We start from the raw sequence: 13,120 nt of genomic DNA, 5'->3' as shown, positions 1-13,120 counted from the left end.
CCAAATCATCTTCAGTTGGGATTCAATATCAGTCCCCAGCCCTTCTACATTTTTATCGATTCACCAGCACAAAATACTTCTTTCATCAGTCAGTCACCAAATCAACTTTATTCCTCTGTCAACAGTATTATATTAGAACATGAGATGCAATATAACACCATGCATTAGTATCCCTTTTCAACTTAACAGCTTAACATCACAGCTAGGCATGACACCACAGTGTATCTATTTATTACTTATTAAATGTCAAAGCTATTAAAAAGTTACCGTTTTTATCATCTCTGTAGGTTTACATAAACCAAAGAATTTTAAAGACAGAAACAACACATCCAGGTACAGTCAGGCTTTCTATTTGCTAAATGTCACTAGCATAGCACAAAATTCCACAATGGGAAATCTAAAAACACAAAGCACATTTATTTAGGAAAAGCAGAAGTCCCAAACGTTTTGAAATTATGAAACAGCATTCCAGAAGAGAAAAAAAAGCAAACCCCAAATCAAGACTTGGGTTTCGTTCAATCTTCTTATCTAGATTGCTGATTAATGACATCAGGACGTGCTCCTGACCCTAATGCCTTTACATAGGCAGGAACAAGGTTTTCATCTACCCCTGTTTCCTGTGGACAAGCAGTTTCAAGACCATGGTCCCTGAAAATATCCATGCTATCTAGCATTACTTGCAATAAGTCCCTTTAACTGATTTTGCATGTCACAGTCCCAACCCATTGTCAACTATGTTTATTCTAATATGTAATGTTTGCATTGTACTGTGCTCTGCCATTAACCGGGAAAAATGAACTAGCATTAGCGTTACTAATATAAGCAGCTTTTTCGGTCAGAAAGAGAGTCAAGCAAAAGTAAAAAACGTCTGGCCTAGGCTGCATGCTGAACCAGAGACAGTGATCAGCAGAACCTCTGTATGTAACAGAATACAATGACAATATTGTAGTGCGGTAGTGTCAGGAACTCCCTAGTCTAGGGGACCAAGTTGCACTGACCACTACTCTTCTATGTTGCGCCACAGGAGGGAGTGTGGTTTGGGCCTAGTGGATAATATCAATCACTTTTTCCCCGGTTAATGTTCCCTGATAGCTGCCTACAATCTAGTTGCAGGCAATGCTCGAATAAATAGGCTATTTAACACTGACTCCTCCAACAACCTCTGCTGGACCATTAGCCTTTCTGCTGAAACCAAGTCATTCTGAGCTTCTGTCCTATAATTTGGTTCCTGGCCTGTCCTTATCTTCATTGATTTTGATTCCCTAGATTCTGACCCCTGGCCTGTTATTGTGTTTCCACTTGCTGCCTCTTGCTCCGATCTTGTGTCTGTTTCACAGACTCTTTTCTTGTTGCCGGCCCTGACCCAGTTCCTGAAATTGGACTTGTTTTGTGCCTGCTTCAGATGCTCTGTTATGGATGACACCCACTGCCAGTGATGGACACCACTTGTCTTTTTAATTCCCCAAGAACTGTATTGAGATGGTATAAGATATTGAGTGTTGATAGGCACTGACTTAACCCTTATTGCTATAGATTAGAGAAGTGACCTGTCCACTTGATCATGTGTCGCAGAAGTAACATGGTGTTTGTATAGCAGCGCTGATGGAAACAGACCTGAAATGAGTGTCAGTGAGCCTGCTGGCTATAATGCCAATTCAAGTTTAGATTTATACAAGGAATGGGGCCAATGTCTTATGTCACTTTTAGAAACGAGGTTTCCAGGAGCGCACACTGATTGTTCCTAGCAGTACAACGTGTAGTGCAGCATCATTTCCTTTCCCACAAACATTAAGAAAATGTCCATAAATTGCCTGCAGAGGAAAATGTGGCCTTGATAGAGTGCGCCAACCTTTATGGTAAAGCTATTGCCATGCAGGACTAGGAACAGAACAGGTTGGGCAGCCAATGCCACAATGCACCACATTTATTTTGTTTAACTCTCGTGTTCTCCACATTAAAAATGGTGTTGATAGTTAGTGGAGCCTGAAGAAATACAGAGTGAAAATCCATAAAAAAACTTCCTCTCAGGTAGAATATTTTAGTTTGCTTTTGTGTGTTTAGCAACACTGTCTCATCTGTGTAAATGGAAAATAGGGGGGATGTGTTTATGGAGTAAGACCCAAAAGTGGGCTTTGTGTTCCACTATTTTGAAATACTTCCCTAAACTTCATCTTCAAAATCTGGTAACCCTGGTTGGGAAGTGAATTTTTAAGGGTTTTTGTTTGTTTCTCTCCTCAGCCCCCCTTGTTGGTTTGGTTGCTGGTTTACATCTAGATATGAATACAACAGCGCTGTTATACAGATTGCTCACAATAGGTATGCTTAAATTTTTGACAATATTATTATTATTTTTGTGTGTAAAATGTAACATGATATTTTTCTTTATCTGTTTGTCCAGTACAAGGATACATCTGTTCACAGTCGGAACAGTCTGACAACTGGAGAGCAAGCTGAAAAGATATGTGCACTAGGCAGGCAGCCAGCTATAAGGATCTGGAAACTGGCAGAGACCAGTCAAGGAAGAGTAGACATCTGAGTACATCTATATTATAAAGAATAGTTGGAGGTTGAGGTGAGCTATTGATAGACTCATGGAAAACAGCTCTCAGTGCTTAGAATCCTGAAATGCAAAGGGCCTTGTTCAAACAGCCACACTAGATTTTGGGTTGGCATTCCCTTTAAATGATCAAAAGTTGGTCATTGTTTTTCCTGTTAAATATCCAACCATCAATTTTATTATTCTAACCAAATGTTTGTATCAGAATACATGTGACAGCAGAACAGATTGAGATCCAGCTGATTCTAAACCTTAGAAAAACCTCCAAATAACTATCCCTGCATCTCTTCGATAAGCAAACACAAATTATAACTGTGTGTAATATCTGTTCAGGACTTTTATTCCTTATAGAGGAAGTGAGAATGCTATTTAGTTTGCTAAGCTAATCATGGATAGAATTAGTCTTGATGCACACAAGAGGTATGATTGTATTGGCTGTCAGTTGTTTCAACTTGCAGCTGTCTTTGTTTTGGACACAGCTATTTAAACATGCAATGGACCAAACCATGGAGAGAACACCTCCATGAACACCTTAAGACAGGTGTAATAAAAGTGAGAAAAAGTTATCTCATGGTTTATGACGTTAAAACTCACAAAACAATTCCATTTGAGGAGAAAAAACTATTCTACAAATTTAGTTCCAGTTTATTCCCATAGACTTCAATAAAGTTTTAACATGATAAACATTGAGATAAGTTTTTGTCTGAATTGAATTGCATCTCAAATTGAATCTCATCCATGACTTTTCACATGATAAAACTTTTTCTCACTGAATTGAATCTGACCCTTTATTTTAGACAGATAGTAGACATAACAAAGCCTTACACGTTTGGTGCACTTAGACACCATAGCTATAAGCTGGTGAGATCCTCTACTCTGCATGGCTATATACCAAGAATTTCTTTATCATATTTTGAACAAGCAATGGAGCCCCTAGAGCTCCCCTCCTATCCTTTAAGAAATGGGTTGGCGGTTGTCTTTTCCTGATGATTTCCCAGATATTTATTGTTGCTGATTTGGATGGGCACATGAGTAGCACGGCCCTAATCCACAAAAGCTGCAGCTAGGAAATTTACTAGTGTTTATAGAAAAGTTATACTTGCCTAAAGTAGAAGGTTTGTACTTTTGATGATTGGCTGGTGTCTAACAAATCACTCCCAAAATGATTTTTTTTTTAATGGGCTGTTTATATTAACTTTTATTATAGATGGACCTAAGCAGCATTTCAAATGCTCGTTAGTATTTATTATGAATGGTGTTTGAAATTTCAGCATTGCTGACTCCAGGTGAATAGGCAGTAATACATTGTTTTCTGTTATTGTTACTCTTCAGTTTTAGTTCTGTAGATAAGCAAGCAGAAAACAGCAACAAAGTATGGAATCTAGTGTTTGTTGTTTTTTTTTATTCTAACCACATTTTGCAATGAATATTCCCCAGGCTATAAATACCTAAGCATGAGACAGGAATAGCAAACAGAAGTAAATCAAGGACATTAATGATTAATTAGCAATGAATGGCATTTTTCATCAGACATGGTCTTGCTGCGAAATTCCATGATTTTAGTATCAGCAATTTTTTGTGCAAAAGTGTAGCAAAATGTCGAATTTTGCTATGAAATTTTGCACGAAGAAACCACCATGCCTATTGACTTTAATGCATTTTGCGCTAATAAAAAAAAGCAAAAAAATTGACTTCAAAGGCACGTAAAGGCAAAAAAATAAAATCCCTTTAATAAAAAAGAAACCTATCTCCAATATACTTTAATTAAAAAATGTGCACCGTTTTTATAAGAAACCTGACTGTATGCAGTGAAATTCTCCCTTCATTTACTGCTGTGGATAGGAATTGTCAGATGGTCCCTAACTGATGAGCAGGGAAACAATCATACTTATGAACAGCAGGGGGAGCCCCCACCTTACTTCCCAGCCATGCAGAACTCAAGCAGCTTTGTTTATGATGATGATCCCTAAGCAGCCCAGACCACACTGAGCATGTGCACAGTCTTGGTCTTGCAAAGATGTTTAACAAAGTTACAAGATGGTGACCCCCTGTAGCCAACTTTGAAAGCATAAATTATTTGTTTGATTAGGCTTGTGGTGCAGTAAGTTCATGTTTATATTTAGTATACAAAATACAGCATTTCTAGCCTTATTCTATTTTAGATTTTACATGCCCTTTAAATGTGTTTTGCAAGTTTTTTTAATTTCAAATTTTTTTGTCATTTTGCTAATTTTTCTGTGATTTCACAAATTTTGTGGCAAAGTGAAACAGGACAGATTCACTCAGTTATCACGATTGATATGACTCCAAGCGCTTGAATCCTTCCTTAAATCCAAATCACACCCCTGCGTGCTCACTCAGTAAACACTTTTGTATGGGGAAATGTTACACTCTACACCTCACACCAAGTTTAAAATCAAGCATGAGGTACAGGCTGGTGGGCACAAGACAGCCCAATTCTAAAAAGTAGCAGCTGGGCGGCATGACACCCCTTAATTTGTGTTGCCCTAGGCCTTTGAGGCATTCCCACAAATCAGAATCTGGGCAGAAGAAGCCTGGGTTACATAGCATGTGCCATACGAGGTTGTAAATGAAATTAACATGTTGGGTTTTTTTTGGGGGGGTGGGGGTTGGTTCTAGAGTAATTCCACACTGTAACAGTCCTGTCCATGTAGCAGCCATTCATGGCTGTGCAGTGATATAACAATGGGCTGCAAAATATAGAGGAGAAGCTTCTGAAAGACACCAGATAACCAGATTAATATTTTAGCATCTTTATAACTGACCCCTTACACAAGCATATTTCTTCTTCTGTAATTCCATTGTATTCTATTTATATGTGGTGCTGCAGACATCTTTCACACTTTCATTCCTAATTGGTGATGCAGTATATCACTTGACAGCGAAGGAGCATGTGACCTGACATATTTATTCTCTTTTTAAACTTGACTAATAGCTGGATGCAGCTGTCAGCAGGGGAATATTAGGCGAGTACTAAAATAGGGTATGAGCCTCTACATTTGGATTACTAAACGTATAAAGATGTTTATATTTGGACTGATATACTGTAAATCTTGCATCTTACTATCTATAACAAAGGGTTATTTTATTATTTCGTATCTTCCTCCTGACAAGGCTACTGCTTTAAAGGAAAATGTTAACTGACCCTAAACACACACTGAAAGGTGTTAACAACTAATTGTTTGACCTCTGACATTCTGGCGTTTGTAAGTGTAAAAGGAGCCCTTGGCTCTTCAGTGGTTTCATATTAAAGCCCAGATCAAAGGAATATAACTCACATATAAAAAAGTTTGATGCCTCTTAAAAGTATGAAGTGCTTACTTATTTAAGTATGAGTTTTTACTCATTGCAGATTCTATACTGATCCTGGTAATCCAATTAAAGGGATACTGTCATGGGAAAAAAATATTTTTTCAAAATGAATCAGTTAATAGTGCTGCTCCAGCAGAATTCTGCACTGAAATCCATTTCTCAAAAGAGCAAACAGATTTTTTTATATTCAATTTTGAAATCTGACATTGGGCTAGACATTTTGTCAATTTCCCAGCTGCCCCTGGTCATGTGACTTGTGCCTGCACATTAGGAGAGAAATGCTTTCTGGCAGGCAGCTGTTTTTCCTTCTCAATGTAACTGAATGTGTCTCAGTGGGACATGGGTTTTTACTATTGAGTGTTGTTCTTAGATCTACCAGGCAGCTGTTATCTTGTGTTAGGGAGCTGTTATCTGGTTACCTTCCCATTGTTCTTTTGTTTGGCTGCTGGTGGGGAAAAGGGAGGGGGTGATAACACTCCAACTTGCAGTACAGCAGTAAAGAGTGATTGAAGTTTATCAGAGCACAAGTCACATGACTTGGGGCAGCTGGGAAATTGACAATATATCTAGCCCCATGTCAGATTTCAAAATTGAATATAAAAAAAATCTGCTCTTTTGAGAAATGGATTTCAGTGCAGAATTCTGCTGGAGCAGCACTATTAACTGATTCATTTTGGAAAAAAAATTTTTTCCCATGACAGTATCCCTTTAATTGGATTACCAGGATCAGTATGGAATCTGCAATGAGTAAAAACTCATACTTAAGTAAGTAAGCACTTCATACTTTTAAGAGTTTAGACACATTTTATGTTTTGATGACAGTATCCCTTTAAGCACTATGATTACTGTTTATGTTTCATTTCTAACTAAGCAATAAGTAAATAAGTAAATTGGAATTCTTATTAAACCATAAAGATAGTAGAACTCTCTATTTTACATTTTCAGGGACCAGGAAAAAAAATGGTGTAAAATCAGGGAGAATGTAAAATCAGGGCAACATATTATTTATAATAGTGGGAACCAGAAAAAAATATATAAAGTGTCCCAAAATTAAAATACGATGAATTCTGGTCAGTTGTGAAAACCAGCAAAAACTCAGGATACATACAGATGGGTATTCTGATTCTGCCACATTGTGCCACCCAACAACCATTCAAAGTAAGGAAACATGAAGGGTACAAAGTGCAAAACTGGGTACACTTTATGCCATGAACTATTCCAAATGGAAGTTTAAAACTTAGCTTGCATGGAACACTCCTAAAAGGCTTAGGGTTCACCCATGGTTTTTTTCCAAACATGGAGTGAGTATTGATGTTACTCTTAGTTAGCAATAGTTTCTGCCTCCCCACTCTTCCATTTACTTAAAGGGGAACTAAGTCTAAAATAGAATAATGCTAAAAATGCTGTATTTTGTATACTAAACATAAACATATACATATACTGCAGCATAAGCCTAATTAAACAAATGATTTATGTTTTCAAAGTTGGCCGCAGGGGGCTGCCATCTTCTAACTTTGTTAAATATCTTTGCAAGACCAAGAACATGCACATGCTCAGTGTGGACTGGCTGCTGTTGAGAGGTTAAGCTTAGGGAACTTCATAAATTATCAAAACAGCACAAGTAAAATAATATCTGCCATAGAATTTGATACAGCAAGACTGATTAATAAACAGAATATGCAGACTGCACTGGGTCTACGGATACAAATCTCTACACAGTCACCGGCTGCTCTACAGGGAAACAAACAAAGCCGCTCGAGTTCTGGGAAGTAAGGTGGGGGGCTCTCCCCTGCCATTTGAAAGTATGATCAGTTTCCCTGCAAAGCAGTTAAGGACCATCTGAAGTTTCCTATCTGCAGCTGTCAAGTTAAACGAAAGGGAGAATTTCACTGCATACAGTCAGGTTTCTTATAAAAACGGTACACATTTTTTTAATAAAAGTATATTGGAGATAAGTTTCTTTTTCATTAAAAAAAGTAAAAATATGATTTTATTTTATTTTTGCCTTTACATCCCCTTTAAAGGCACTGTTTACCTTACAAACATTTTCAGTTCAGTTGCATTCCTGTTTCTGGTGTTTCAGTCTGGCAGCTCAGTGATCCAGGTGCAGACTCAACCGTTACAATTTGCTACAGTTAGTTGATACAATCAGTAGTAGCTACAGAATATTAGCAACTATTGTATCAATTCTAACAGCTGTCTTTAATGAAACGCAGGGATTCTGCTCAGCAGGGCCAAAGATGAGATATATATCCCAAAAATGTATCAATTTAGAACAGTTATAGATTGTGAAAAATGAAAATGTAAGCTTCAATATTAGAGAAAAAGTCTATATTTCAGGTGAAGTATCTAAAAAAAACAACAGTACTGAAAAAAGTGTTGGAAGGTGAACAATCCCTTTAAGTTGTGCCAGATCTATTTGATATTCTTGAATTATGAATAATGAATACTGAGGCTAAAAAGGTCTGAAGTATTTTGAAGCACTGACTTTAGCCCGGGAACTGATATAAGCCTGGCCACTTGGTTTGGAGATAATGACTCTCATGATCAACTAAAAAGACCAATTTGGCAGGAAAACAATGGGGAGCTGCCTGCTTGGCCCTGCAAACATAGATAGATTGCACTGAGACCGACAAAGATTTTTTAACCTGGCCGATCAATTTCCTGACAGATGTCGGCCGAAAATTCGTAAGATTTTCGATCGTTCGAATCCCACTAACCACACGATAATTTCGAAGGATTGGTCGGACTAAAATCAGTCGTTCGGCAAGGGAAATCTTTGCGTCTATGGGGACCTTAACTTTTTAAAAATTCTTCAGAAATGTTTCTTTTTATTTGTGATGGGTCCTGAGTGTACCTGGAGCTGGGATAAGATAGAAGGCATGCAAGATGTGTGCAGATCACTGGCATACTGAACCTGACCTGGTGTAGAGAACACGGGTGCCTGGATCTGCACACATCTGGCCACACAGGAGTGGGAGTAGCCTAGAAGGGGCCTGTGGAATGTGTAGCCTATTGGCCTCACATATTATTAATCCGCCACTGTGGTCCAGACTCTTAGAAATTGTTGTGTAACCCTCAGGGCCGCCATCAGGAGGTACAGGGGGGACAATTGTCCCAGGCCCCTTGGTTTTTTTTTGTTGCTTAGGGGACCCGGCCGTGCCGCACTTAATTGTTCAGCCAGCCCCTCTGCTGTCAGGGAGCTGCAGACTTTCAGGAGGAAGGGTGGGAGCTCACACGCTGGTATCATCTTCATGCTAGCAACTTTTGTTGCTGATTTGTCACTGAAGTCTATGTCCCGGTAAAAGCTGCATGGAAAGTTCAAACTTGACCCATCCAAACCCTGAGCAGCGGTACCGGGACTTAAACTTCAGTGACCAATCGGCAGTATAGAAAGCGAAACCTAAGCTCTCCTCCTCCCTTCTGAAGTCTGCATTTCCTTGACAGCACTGGGGGGGCTGTTAAGTAAAGTATGGGGGTGGCCACCAATGTTTTTATTTTAATATGTAGAAGGAGTCCTGGCCACCATGTTTTTTTTAACTTCTAGTGGGGCCCTGGTCACCAATTCCTTTTTTTTAACTCCAAGGGGGGGGGGCGTCCTGGCCACCAATGTTTTTTTTTTAGCTTGTGTGGGGGGAGGGTCTGACCATCAATGATTTTTTTACTTGTGTTGGGGGCCCTGGCCACTAGTTTTTTATTCTATTCATATAAAATGGCACTTATTTGAACATTAGAAATGCATGCAAATTGTAGATCAAAGTGAAATTTAGGTTAGAGTAGGTACCTGCTTTATGTGGTAGCAGGCTTTATAATCCTTTTGCCAAAAGTGTTTTTACTGTTTTAGCGCTCATGTGTGTGGCCTTTTTACTGTAGGGTACGAGGGGTCTGGGGTGGATTCTGGGCCTGTCCTGGGGTGGGTGATGCCTAGAAAATGTTTTTATACGGGGTCCCATGATTTATGACTCTAGTAACCCTACCCCAATTTCTCAACAACTTTGTTTTGCATCTCTGACATTTCCTTCGATCGTGGCATAGCAATATTGTAGAAACATTGGTTTAATAATGGTAAGCTTTAATAAATACTGAGATCTACATTTAACAGAGCTGGCTGTGTCACATCATCTCAGCTCTAAGGGGCCCATTTACTAACAATAGAATTTTCTTTTTTTTTCGTGATTACTAGTAAATTATAGACTTGCCAGGTTGGATAAGATGTAGTTAAAGGGAGATGAATTCACTATGTTTAAATATATAATATAATCTCTTACACACCCCCCCGCCACAACGTGCCTTTTCTAGTGTCCCACCGTCCCAGTCGGAACCTGGTTGCAATGCATATACTATTTAGAACCCTATTAAGACACTTTGGGTTGGTATTTCATTTATTTAGGCAGTTACCTGTAATAACAAACTAGGTTAGAGATTTATTTTTCTGATTGTTTCCGAGCATTAAGTAGGGTAAAATACAGCTATTTTGTATTAATACCCCATATATTATGCTGATATATGTTGGCCCAATGGAGTACTGCATTGGGTATACAATGAGCTGTGTGCGTGTATTTATTACATAAATAATGTTGATATAATTCATTAGAGACCTTGTGTGCACAGTATAGAGTACACTTCCAGACATTAGCACTACAAGTATAATATCAGCAGGTGAGAAGCCAAGATAGGTAATGTACTTTGTAACTGGGGGTTACTCTACTGAGACTTTGTTGATTTTAGAATAACGCACCTGCATATCCATTACATGATTTGCAAAGGAACATGGAATACTGGTGAGCCCATCCATTTTTTTTTTCATGTAACATGAAAAGACCCCTACATGGAGTTTGAGTTTGTTGAATTTGTTGATCCTTGATGATTTCCAGGTCTCTATAAGAGTGAAGCAGTTAATTCACTGAAACGTATCCATGTGCTAAGTGATTACATTTTTCCCTACAGGAAACGCCAGTTCATTTAGTTAGTGACTCATATGCCAGTCTGCCAATTACAACATACATGATCTCAAACACATTCAGGCTGATTATATTCTTCACAGTAACGTACAGTGTGCAGTAAAGAAAATACATCTTCTCCTATTGGTGTTTAGTCGCTTTGTATTACACCAACTTACAAGCAACGGCCCACCTGTATTCATATTTAATTTTATTTTCTTTCTAAATTTCCAGGTTCCAAACATCTTTCACCACAGCCGCCAGACAGTAACCACTTGCTCATATAACAAAGTAGTAACATTTTACAAATCAGTTACCTTTAAGTTAACTTTTAGTATATCATAGAATGACTAATTCTAAGAAACTTTTCAATTGGTCTTCATTATTTTTTTTATAGTTTTTTAAATTATTTCCCAACTTCGTCTGATTTATAAGCTTATAAGCTTTCAAACGGGCTCAGTGAGTCCCTCTAAAAAAACAAATACTCTGTAAGGCTACACATTTATTGCTATTGCTACTTTTTACTTTTTTACTCATCTTTCTATTCAGGCCCTCTCCTATTCATATTCCAGTCTCTTATTCAAATGCATGGTTGCTAGGGTAATTTGGACCCTAGCAACCAGATTGCTGACATTGCAAACTGAAGATCTGCTGAATAAAAATATTAATAACTCAAAAAACAATTGCGAAATGTCTCATAATACAGGTACAGGATCCCCTATCAGGAAACCCGATATCCAGAAAGCTCCAAATTATGGAATGGCTGTCTCCCATAGACTTCATTTTATCCAAATAATCCAAGTTTTTAAAAATGATTTCCTTTTTCTCTGTAATAATAAAACAGTAGCTTGTACTTGATCCCAACTAAGATATAATTAATCATTATTTGAAGCAAAACCAGTCTATTGGGTTTCTTTAATGTTTAAATGAATTTCTAGTAGACTTAAGGCATGAAGACCCAAATTACGGAAAGATACGTTATCCGGAAAACCCCAGGTCCTGAGCATTCTGGATAACAGGTCCCATACCTGTATCACTTACGTAAAGTTAAATCAAAGGCGAACAACCTTTCCTTTAATTACTTTGGTTCCTAGACACAGCTAGGGGGTTATTTACTAAACTTCAAATGCAAAAATCTCGAATTTTTTTTTCTGACTTTTAAAAAAATCATGATTTTTTCTGAATTTATTAATCCCAGAGGATGGAAAAGTCCAAATCAGAAAATCCGGCATCTCAGACCTGTCAAGGTTGCATATAAGTCAATGGGAGAAGTCCCAAAGATTTTTTGATGTGCGCTGGGTTTCGTCCGAAGTCCCTGAAGTTTTCATGGGAAAAATCCGGAAAAATTGTAAAAATGGGATGAAAAGTCCGAAAAAATCGTGAAAATCTGATTTTTTTTCCGCAAAGCAAATTTTCTGGAAAATGTAATAATAAATAAGTGCAAAAAACCCGAGCAGATTTGATCAGAGTTTGTTGCAGAAAATATTGAGATAAATTTGGACTTTGATAATAACCCCCCTAGTGTCAGAAATTCTTTGAGCAGACCCATTCTCATACCCAACAGGTGATTAACAAGCCTTTCTAACGACAACTTCTTACAGTTTCCCATTTTATCAGGCTTGTCCTAACCACATTGCAGAAATTATAAAGACATACAGTATAAAAAACAGTCTCCACATTAACATCCATGACAAAAAAACAGTTCAAACTGTTTTTTGCAGTACATATTAATATTACAAAAACAGCAGCATGAGATATTAAGAACACAATTACTGGCACTCTCCTTTAACTGACAGCCAGAGTTACTGTATAATTCACTGGCGCTTCCAACTGTCACCTTGATGAGTTTACAGCAAAGAAATGAAAATAAATATTTGCACAGTATAGCCCTACCCACAATGCCTTGGTGCAGATTAAAATCCTGTTTTCACTGGCAGTTCTTAATAGTCAGTGGCCATGCAAATGCTGTTCCTGTTGAAAGAAAGTTTTTCCAAGTAAATGCAAGCGATCCCATTAGTTATGTGTCTAAACACTAGGTGGCAACCCTTTAACAATGAAATGGCCTTCCACATCCCAGCTGGTCACAAGCCCTATTAAATGTAACACAAAGGGTTGATGAAAGTCAGTATATTTCAAATATTTGCCAATGTAAATGTTGCATAGAAGGCAGCAAGTCATTTTCCTTAAGGCAAATATATCCCCGCCTTACAAAATCATATACAAATGCCCTGAATATATATTGTATTTTTTTTATCAATAATTATAAATCATATCTCAAAAAAACAATGTG

The 13,120-nt window shown here is 37.9% G+C and overlaps 1 protein-coding gene across 1 annotated transcript in view; it reads right to left on the bottom strand.

Moving 5' to 3' along the window:
* LOC108709092 (myosin regulatory light chain 2B, cardiac muscle isoform) overlaps positions 1-12,743 on the bottom strand; it is an 84,571-nt gene extending 71,828 nt beyond the window's left edge. Inside the window, exon 1 of the mRNA XM_041583653.1 lies at positions 12,724-12,743. The gene's annotated coding sequence lies outside the window, so the exon portion shown is untranslated. The remainder of the gene's footprint in view (positions 1-12,723) is intronic.
* Between the last annotated feature and the right edge of the window lie 377 nt (positions 12,744-13,120).

Source organism: Xenopus laevis, chromosome 2S (genome assembly GCF_017654675.1).
Source record: "Xenopus laevis strain J_2021 chromosome 2S, Xenopus_laevis_v10.1, whole genome shotgun sequence".
NCBI lineage: Eukaryota > Metazoa > Chordata > Amphibia > Anura > Pipidae > Xenopus > Xenopus laevis.
This window is presented reverse-complemented; position numbering and strand designations above follow the sequence as displayed.